The sequence below is a fragment of the Trachypithecus francoisi genome, unplaced genomic scaffold (genome assembly GCF_009764315.1).
Source record: "Trachypithecus francoisi isolate TF-2019V2 unplaced genomic scaffold, Tfra_2.0 Lachesis_group15, whole genome shotgun sequence".
NCBI classification, from domain to species: domain Eukaryota; kingdom Metazoa; phylum Chordata; class Mammalia; order Primates; family Cercopithecidae; genus Trachypithecus; species Trachypithecus francoisi.
The window spans coordinates 36,101,939-36,111,371 of record NW_022681460.1 but is presented as its reverse complement, the minus strand read 5'-3'; positions in this window follow the sequence as shown (position 1 = coordinate 36,111,371).

Here is a 9,433-nt window from a genome sequence, read left to right as displayed (position 1 = left end):
CACTGACTAGATTATGAACTGGCACATATATGAATTCTGATTCATGTGTAGTGGCTCTAAATTCTTTACCATAATTATATTACATTGGGATTTTAATGCCAGCAAGAAAATTCAAATATCTATAATAAAATCGTTGTATTAATTTTCTAAGGTTGCTATAAATACTTCAAATTTAGTGACTTCAAACAACATAAATGTGTTATATCATAGTTCAGTAAGTTAAAAATCTACCAGTTACTACTGAGTTGAAATCAAGGTGCCAGCAGAGGTGTTTTCCTTTCTGGAGGCTAAATCTGTTTCCTTACCCTTTAAAGGCCATCCACATTTTTGACATATAGTCCCTTCTCCATCTTCAAAGTCATTCACATTGAGGTTCTCTGGTTCTGCTTCTGTCTTAACATCTGTGTCTGATCCTCTCCTTCTGCCTGAATTTTCCACTACTTGGGACTCATAATTATATTCATCCACCCAGATAATCCAGGATAATCTCTCTAGTTAAAAAGAGCTGATTAGCAACTTTAATTCTATCTGCAACCTTAACCCTTTACTGTGTAAGCTAACATGTTCACAGGTTACAAGGATTAGGACATGGCCATCTTTGATGGGACCATATTTCTTCCTACTGCAACAGCCAAATAGCAAATCCTCATTTGTGGAATATTAGTAAATATAGAGGCAAGAGACATTTAATACTCAATGAGAGAATAGCACTGTGGGAATAATTTGTTTTAATTTTAGAGGTATTTAGTTACTCTGGATTACAGCAAAGTCTCATATTTATTGGTGTAGGATTTAACTGTACCGGGTCAATCTTAGGTATTGAAAATATCTCAATCAAGTTAAAATGGAATTTCTCAAGGTGGGGCATACCTTGCAAGTGATTCAAATGTGTAGCCAGGGCTAAGAATTGAAGAACTGTATAGTAAGTAATACGGTGGTCCTTCTTTATATGTTTTAGCATTACCTAGTACATCAAAGAGAAAGTAACAGAATAAGCATACATATAAAATATATAATAGTACCCAAATGTATGAAATATAGTTGAAATTCCACTAAAGTCTACCTCCATGCCAGGTCCATAAAACTGAATAATTTTCTTATGGGTTTCATGAAATGTCATTTAAAAATATTTTTGGAAGATTAGAAAATATCACAAAATGTGAAGACTTGGAATGAAGAGAGTCATTTTATTAAAATAGTTGAATGTCAGTTGAAATTTTCACTTACTCAGTAAACTTTCCTCACTTAAGAGTCTTTGCTTTCTGTTCTAGAATAATTTTTATCAGTCAGTATATTTATCCTCTTCCTTGTTTGACAAACCAGTAGGAATTACACATGCAAATGTGAGTCTGTTGCAAATAGAGATCTCTGGAAGTTTTCAGCAATCAAGCATGCAGGATAGGGTATATCTGGTTCAAGACAAAAACAGGCACCCTACACATTGGTAGCCAAGATAATAAGCAGTTCAAATGCTTGACTGAATGGAACGCAGTGAGCAGCAATCTTGTCTGTGATAGACTACTGAATGGTTGGCAGATAAAGCCAGAATAGCACAATGTGACATGATGGGGAAAGTATGTTGGCTATGAGGACAAAGATTCTTTCTTCCACTTTAAAATTTCTTAGCATGTTAGGCGTTTTTATCCTTGTAAATCTAGGGGACTGGGAATAAAGATTATTTCTAAAATGTCCACCTTTCAACAGTCACCCAAATCTGAATATTTGTATACATCTTAATATTTTGTTCAGTATTTGGGTTTGCTTTATAGCCCAAGGCATATATATTCAGTCATTTATGAAAAATGTTTTTTTCTTTTTAAACTTTTATATATTTATGTGAAAACTTGTACCTTTCCTGTGATTTTCTTCATTTTAAAATAATTACTGAGCCTCTTGGGAGTAAGTTAGATATTAATATGTTTACTTTTCCTACAGTCTTATTTGTTACTATAGCCAGCATGGTGGTCATTTTCACAAAGTAAGGGAAAGTTTCTCCCATAAGGTTTATGACAGCTGTGCTAACCAGCAGAAGGGTAGTTGTTCTTGAAATTTTTCACAGAAGATATATGTGACACATAGTAGTGCTTTGCACATATCTTTTCTTTGTATTGCGAACCCTAGAGGGATAAGGAAAAATGTGAGAGCCAATATGTGGTAAAACTAGAGACACAGGTGCAGTAAATCAGAACAATAGCTCAATAAACAAATCAGTAAAGATTCATAGAAATCCCCCCCTCTTGCTACGTTTATAGATCGATTGACGAACAATGATTTCCTCGCTGAATATTTTTGTTCCTTGTGGGTAGCCATATTCATTTTCAAGTGACATAATAAAAATTAAAAAGTAATGTGCAGTACTTATTATATGTGACCACTTGCTTAACTTAGATTTGATCTCGTGGTGTCTTAGCTTAACTTGCTGTGAACTACCTTGGTTCTTTCCTTTCCTTTTATATCCACATTTTCTCACCTTGGCTCTCAGGACCTAAGATTATCCCACACTCCTTACCCTTTTTCTTGCTTCAGTGAGGGGAGCTCAGATATGGCAGATCTCCCTTTCACTGCAACTGCTGCTAATTTCACATATCTAAAATTTGTAGCTTTGTGCCCAGAAGATGCAGATTCGGTTAGAATGCCTGGGGCTCTAGGTCAGGTACGGTTATTATATTAATATTAATAAGGATTGGAGAAATAGATAGAAAGCTTGCAGCAGAATGTTAAAGAAAATCTATCTGAGCATAATTCTAATGATCACTTTTAACTCACTGCTTGTAAAACATTTTTTTTTTTTTTTGGAATACACGGTGAGTCAGTGATGGAATTCTGAATGTTACATAGATCTCCATAATGCTGTTTTTTTTTTTTTTAATAATCTCTGATACATGAAAAGATGGACAGAAGATAGGTGGATAGATACATGGATAGATAGGTAGACAAATTATTGTTAGATAAACTGAAAGTCAGAGCTTTCGTAAGTATATGTTTACACAATCTTTAGTCTTGAAAATGTATTTGGGTTACAATTTTTTTGTCTACATTGTTCAATATATGATGGTAGTTTTACACTGTCATTGATCAGAAGAAAACATATTAATCTCATTTCTCTCTTAGTCAAATAATATCAAACTTTGAAGAAATTCAGACTTACCTGTAGCTCAATTTTCCAAATAGTTAAAAGTGACGATATTGACTGAGTTTACAAAGGATGACTATAGCAGCTTTGCTTGTTGGTAGTGGACACGTTGGAGAACGATGCTGTACTCTGCCTAAAGTTACAGTATCTCCTGTTTCTTTTATCTGGCCTGGTGCCCTTTTGGAATGCCACAGGTATTGTGGGAGAGAGGGAGACGGTCTGTTTTCTTAGGCATCCTACCTCAACTGATGTGCCCATGTCACAAGAAAATTGACCTACTTCTCTGTAACATGTAAACTACTATTGAGTCACATTGTGTTACAGCACTATGAAACAAACAAACAAAAATGCCTGTAAAATCTCAATGCAATACAATGTTTACAGTTTTCTAAGCAAAAAAAAAAAAACCTCAAATTAACCTTATTCTATTTCTTGCTCTTTTGTAACCTGATCCAATCTTCAGAATCTAAGCATGTCTAAAATTATATAATTCTAACCTATGAACTCGGTTAAGAATTGATTCCAGAATAAAATAGATATGGACAAGAAAATGAGAAATATTCTCTTAAATAACCATGATGTATACAAGCTACATATATTTGATGAAGTTTTCTGAAGGTTTGGATTCTGAGTTTGTGACTGTACGTAGCCTATACGTGAAAAATCAACATTAATGTGAGTGCAGTAGATGTCTTGTAACAGCGTGCTTCCATTAGAACTATATTCTGATATAAATTTTTAAGCCATATTTTGGTTGCTTTCTGAAATGTAGTAGAACATAAGATGTTTTCACTTTTGAAAGTATTTATGTATTATCAGTGTATGAGTGGCCTGAGAGACATAAAAACAAGGTCAGCTTGGTCGACAGAAAAAAATCACTTCTCTATCTTCAATAAACTCGTTTGTCAGAAAATGTTCACTGTAGCCCTACATGCCAGCAACATTACAGCAATGTCTAAGAATTTGAAAATACCACATTTTAGATTTAATTAGGAACCAATGCCATTTCCTTTCTCTATTATTTATGCAAAGTTTTCTTCTCAATTGTTTGCTATTTTGGGGTTCACATATCACACACATAATCTTCTAGTGTGTCTTAGAAAGTTCTAAAATGCTTTTGACCTTAATATGTTTTATTTCATCAAAATTTATTTCTTAATAGTCCTTTTAGATATTCCTGGAATAGTCATCCTGTAGGAGACTCATTTCATCGGTAAACAGTAAGTATGTTCTAGTAGCATAAGAATTCCATGTCATAAGAATATATCAACTAGCAGTTTTCATGAAGGCTTAGGAGGAATTGTGATTGAGAAAAGACAGCGCCATAGAGAGGACAGCAGTCATCAAGCACAAGGCAAGTCACTTAGGGAATATTTGTAATTAAATATTATTGTTTTATTTCATCTGGGTAAAGAGAAAATATATTTAAACACCAGTAAGTACTTCTTAGGGCTCAGATGTCTCTACCAGAAACATTTGTTTGACTAATGTTTCATCTAAGTCAAACAATGATTTCATTAGTCAATATCATTATTCACAAGTAAAAAATGTATGTGTAAATAACACCCACCATATATTTTATATGACAACAGATGAAGAACCTAATCTTTATATATGAAGGCTATTGTATTTCCATATAATTTTATGGGCCATAATAGCATTCTTCGCAGTGTTAGAATTCAAGGCAAAAGGTTTAAGCTCATATGATTATTCCAGAGAGCATGCCGCATTGTGCTTCAGAATACTTATCTGACTTAATACTGAAAGGATGCAATTGTGTCACCTTGCAGAGCAATGAAAAGTTTACATAATTATGTAATTGCTGGGTGTTAATTTTTTTTATAAATAGTTGACTGATGCTTGTTTTTTTTTTTTTTTTTTTTTTTTTTTCATTTCTCTGAGGGAGCATCTTTGGACAGAAGTACCTTTATGTTATCATGCATATTGATTGAGATTTATAAATGTTAATACATTTCAACATTATTGCTATTTTTTCAACAAAATATATTTTAAAGTTAAATCTATACTGTGAAATGTCAGTGGTCTCATCGTATACATTTTGATAACATTAAAAATGAAAGGAAGTCCTATTTGATTTGTCTAAGAAAAACTGTGTTAATTCATTTAATACTTATTTATAGGACATTCAGCATGACAGGTGTTATGCTGGGTGTTTTGATGATGATTTATTTCATCCCCAAATGTGAAATCAGATAGGAGTCTTATGATGTACACACAAATAATTATAAAGCAGAGTAATATGTAAAAATGATATATTAGTTGTACTGAAATGAATTCTAAAGCAGCTCACAAAGAAAACATTCTCTGAAAGCTTCAGATAGAGAGGAACTTTGGACTTTAAAAGATAGTCGGCATTTATACTCGGAGTATTATGTGGGGAATGCAGTTTTGATGATAATAATTTTAAAAAGGAAAGTGTGAGGAAAATTATGGAGGCAAAAAAGCACAAGCTGTGTTTTTGGTTAGCAAATCGCTTTCTTGGAGTAGTAAACTGTCAGAAGAAAGGCTAAGAAATGAACCTGCAGTATTTATCCTTGAATGTCAAGTACAAGAGTTCTACTCTTCCTGAAAGCCACAGTAAGCCGCAAAGTAAGGATGCTTCGCCTTATCTTCTAACCTTGTTTTTCAGCTATTATTTCTAATGTTTAAGAGCACTTTTGACCAGGTGCGGTGGCTCATGCCTGTAATCCTGGCACCTTGGGAGACCAAAGCGGGTGGATCCCAAGGTGAGGAGATCGAGACCATCCTGGCTAACACGGTGAAACCCCGTGTCTACTAAAAATGCAAAAACATTAGTAGGGCATGATGGCGCGCGCCTGTTGTCCCAGCTACTCGGGAGGCTGAGGCAGGAGAATCATTTGAACCCGGGAAGCTGGGTTTGCAGTGAGCAGAGATCACGCCACTGCACTTCAGTCTGGGCGACAGAACAAGACTCCGTCTCAAAAACAAATAAGCAAGCACTTTTGTGTTCTCCATTTATTTTTAAATATAGTATCTCATTTTTTATGGGTTCTGTTCCCCAAATTATCTCTTTTATCTCTATGGTAAAACTTCTATTTATTTTATCTTTCTCTTTTATGCTTACCCTGACCACAACACTTAAATTACACACACATATGCACACACACACACACCCGACATCTCAAGTTGTTTATCCTTTCTTTACAGTATTTATCATCAGCTGAAATTAGTTTGTCCATATATATGCAAACATTTTATTTTATTTTAGTAATTACCACCAGAACGTGAGTTTCTTGAGGAAAGGAACTTTGTGTTCGTTATTGTATTTCTGGCGACCAGAAAAGTGACTGGCAGAAAGTATGTATATTGCACGTATTTATTGAATTAATGAAAAACTGCTGAAAATCTTATTTCTTTCTTGATGATTTGATCAACAGTTTAGAGATTGTTTATTAGATTAATCCATTCATTATGATTTTTCCCAGTAGATAAATGCTTGGAGCCTGATCTCCCAGCAAGTCTGTGTAGGGAAGCACAATGGGGCCTGGCTGTGTGGTACAGCCACAGTCCTCCACAGATCTTCTTTGCCACCATCCTCCCTTATTGTATCTGAGTCCGAGTCTTCCCAGGATTTTATTTTATTTAATTAATTAATTAATTTATTTTAACGGAGTCTTTCTCTGTCGCCCAGGCTGGAGTGCAGTGGCGCGATCTCGGCTCACTGCAAGCTCCGCCTCCCAGGTTCATGCCATTCTCCTGCCTCAGCCTCCCTATTAGCTGGGACTACAGGCGCCCGCCACCACGCCACCACGCCTGGCTAATTTTTGTTTCTATTTTTTAGTAGAGACGGGGTTTCTCCGTGTTAGCCAGGATGGTCTCCATCTCCTGGACCTCGTGATCCGCCTGCCTCGGCCTCCCAGAGTGCTGAGATTACAGGCCTGAGCCACCGTGCCTGGCCCTTTCCAGGATTCTTTTAAGAAAAATGGCGTGCCTCCATTTCAGATGCTGGGTCACATATCCTCAATTTTCATTTCCTCCCTTCTCCATCATCTGTCATTATTCTTCCATCTATATTCCGTCTTCAGAAGATCTGTGAAATATCTCATTGCCATGCCTGTTACCTTTACTGCTGAGAGTTACCCTCTTTATTATATTTTGATGATGTCTTGGAAGGAGGAGCGAACATATGTGTTCAGCTCAGTCTGACATCTGCCCTGATAGTTCCTAAAACACTTTTTATGTATATAGCAATGCACCTCACATTTTAGAGTATAGGGTGGCTAATATAAAAACCAAGAATGTAAACTTGGAGAATGCCTCCCATGATACAGAGGCTGTGGCCTAGCAAAACAGGGAAAGTATGAAAAGAAAAGTTTGAGAAGGGGCTGGAGATTGCTGAATCACAAAATCAGTGGAAAGAGAGTGTTCCTAAGGCAGCAACGACAAGGTCAAAAGTTACGCCAAGAACCAAGAGGAAGACAGCTGATAAAATGCACTGTAACTCAGTGATAACAACACTGATTTCTTAAATTTAAACCAGAAGTGGAAGTGGTCATGGAGAAACTAGGTTTAATGGATAGAGGTCATAGATAGCTTTTGTAGTGAAAGAAAGGGAATAATTGTATGACAAATAATGACAAACAAAGAAGATATTTCTGAGATTCAGTGTCTTAGAACTTTGACAAAATACAAGTGGCAGAATGCATATGCAGCAGAATTTGAAATTTGAAATAAAGCATATGATTTATTAAGTTAAGCTAAAGATCTCTTTTTTTTATTTTTTACAATTATCTTAAACAGCAATATGTTTACTAGGGTTTTCTTAATACCATAATTGTTTTAGCAAAGTGTTTCCAATATATTATGAGGCCAAACAAATAGTTTGAAATAACATTTGCCTCAATGTTTCTTCTAGAAGTCAACTTTTGCTTTTCCTTTTAGTTTTAACATAATGCCTAAATAAGAGAAAGAAAATTATGGAAATTCACTGGGTTTCATGTTAGGAAATAGTCGATCTATCTATAATGATTTTAATTCAATCTCCTATTGCCAACCTTCCATGAAGCAGAAAATTTAAAGCATATACCTGAAAATAAGCACTGCAATGTATTTTATAGACCTTACAAGTAAAATATTAAGTCACATATAGTTATATTTGATTGAATTTTTATCATCTTTATTGTTCATAAAGCTAGCTCATCTGAAATTTTCTATTATTCTAAAATCCAGCTCAAAGTTTGATGTAGTGATTTTGTATATAATGGAGGTCTCATGGAATTGAATAGCTAATATATAATTTTGTTTTCCAGAATATGTATTGTTTATTAATTGCCTCTTTCAATATATATCATTGGCACTGTCGTAAATAGTCTCTAGAAAGAGGACAATAAATCCATTTTTAAATGTTGAATATAGAAATGACTTTCTGTAATAGCCAAATAACGAATTTTTATTTTATTAATTTGAGTTGAATAATTTATTCTGGATCCCAAAGCAGTTAATTTAACTTGTTTATATTCCAGAGTGTGCTAAAATTGAGAGTCCTAAATTTAAAAAAATTTAGAAAATAATTTTTACCTTACAGTCTAGCAAAATTTCAATTTCAAATTATTAGTCAAATTAAATGTTTAGTTCAGTTTTGCCATCTAAAAATTATAAATGGTATTAAGAAAATGATTTCAACGCATTATGTATAATGGCATTTTTTTTGTGTTAGATTCAAAAGGAGCTACAGAGCACAACCACACAAACAGTAATCCTGTAATACTGTACTGAAGTTAGAACAGAACTGACATATTTGGTCTTAATTAGGTGAAAAGAAAGACCTGGAGAAACATACAGAATAATAATTTCATTGTACTGTAGAAAGCAAATTATTAGGTTGTTAAAATACTTTTAAATTATACAGTGATATATGAATACATTTTATTTACAAATTTTCTGTTAATCAAGGGGCATACTAATTAAAAAAGTAAAAGTCTCATTTTATCCTTTTCTTTTACACACACAACACACTTTTCTCTCCCTACCAATGTACATTTATTACAATAATGCATTTATTACAATAATATTAATATTATTAGATTGGTATATATTTTTATATGCGGTTACATTCATTTATGTGATGGAAAGGGAGGAATCATAGGTGACTTCTACATTGTTTTGACATGAACAGGATGCAGGATGGAAGTGTGTGGTAGAAAATTTATAGATGTAATTTGAATATATTAATATATTAAAAAACCTGCGTTAAAATTGCAATAAAGTCTTTGTATGTGCATTTTGGCTTTCAAGGGGGAGATGAGAGCTGGTAATATA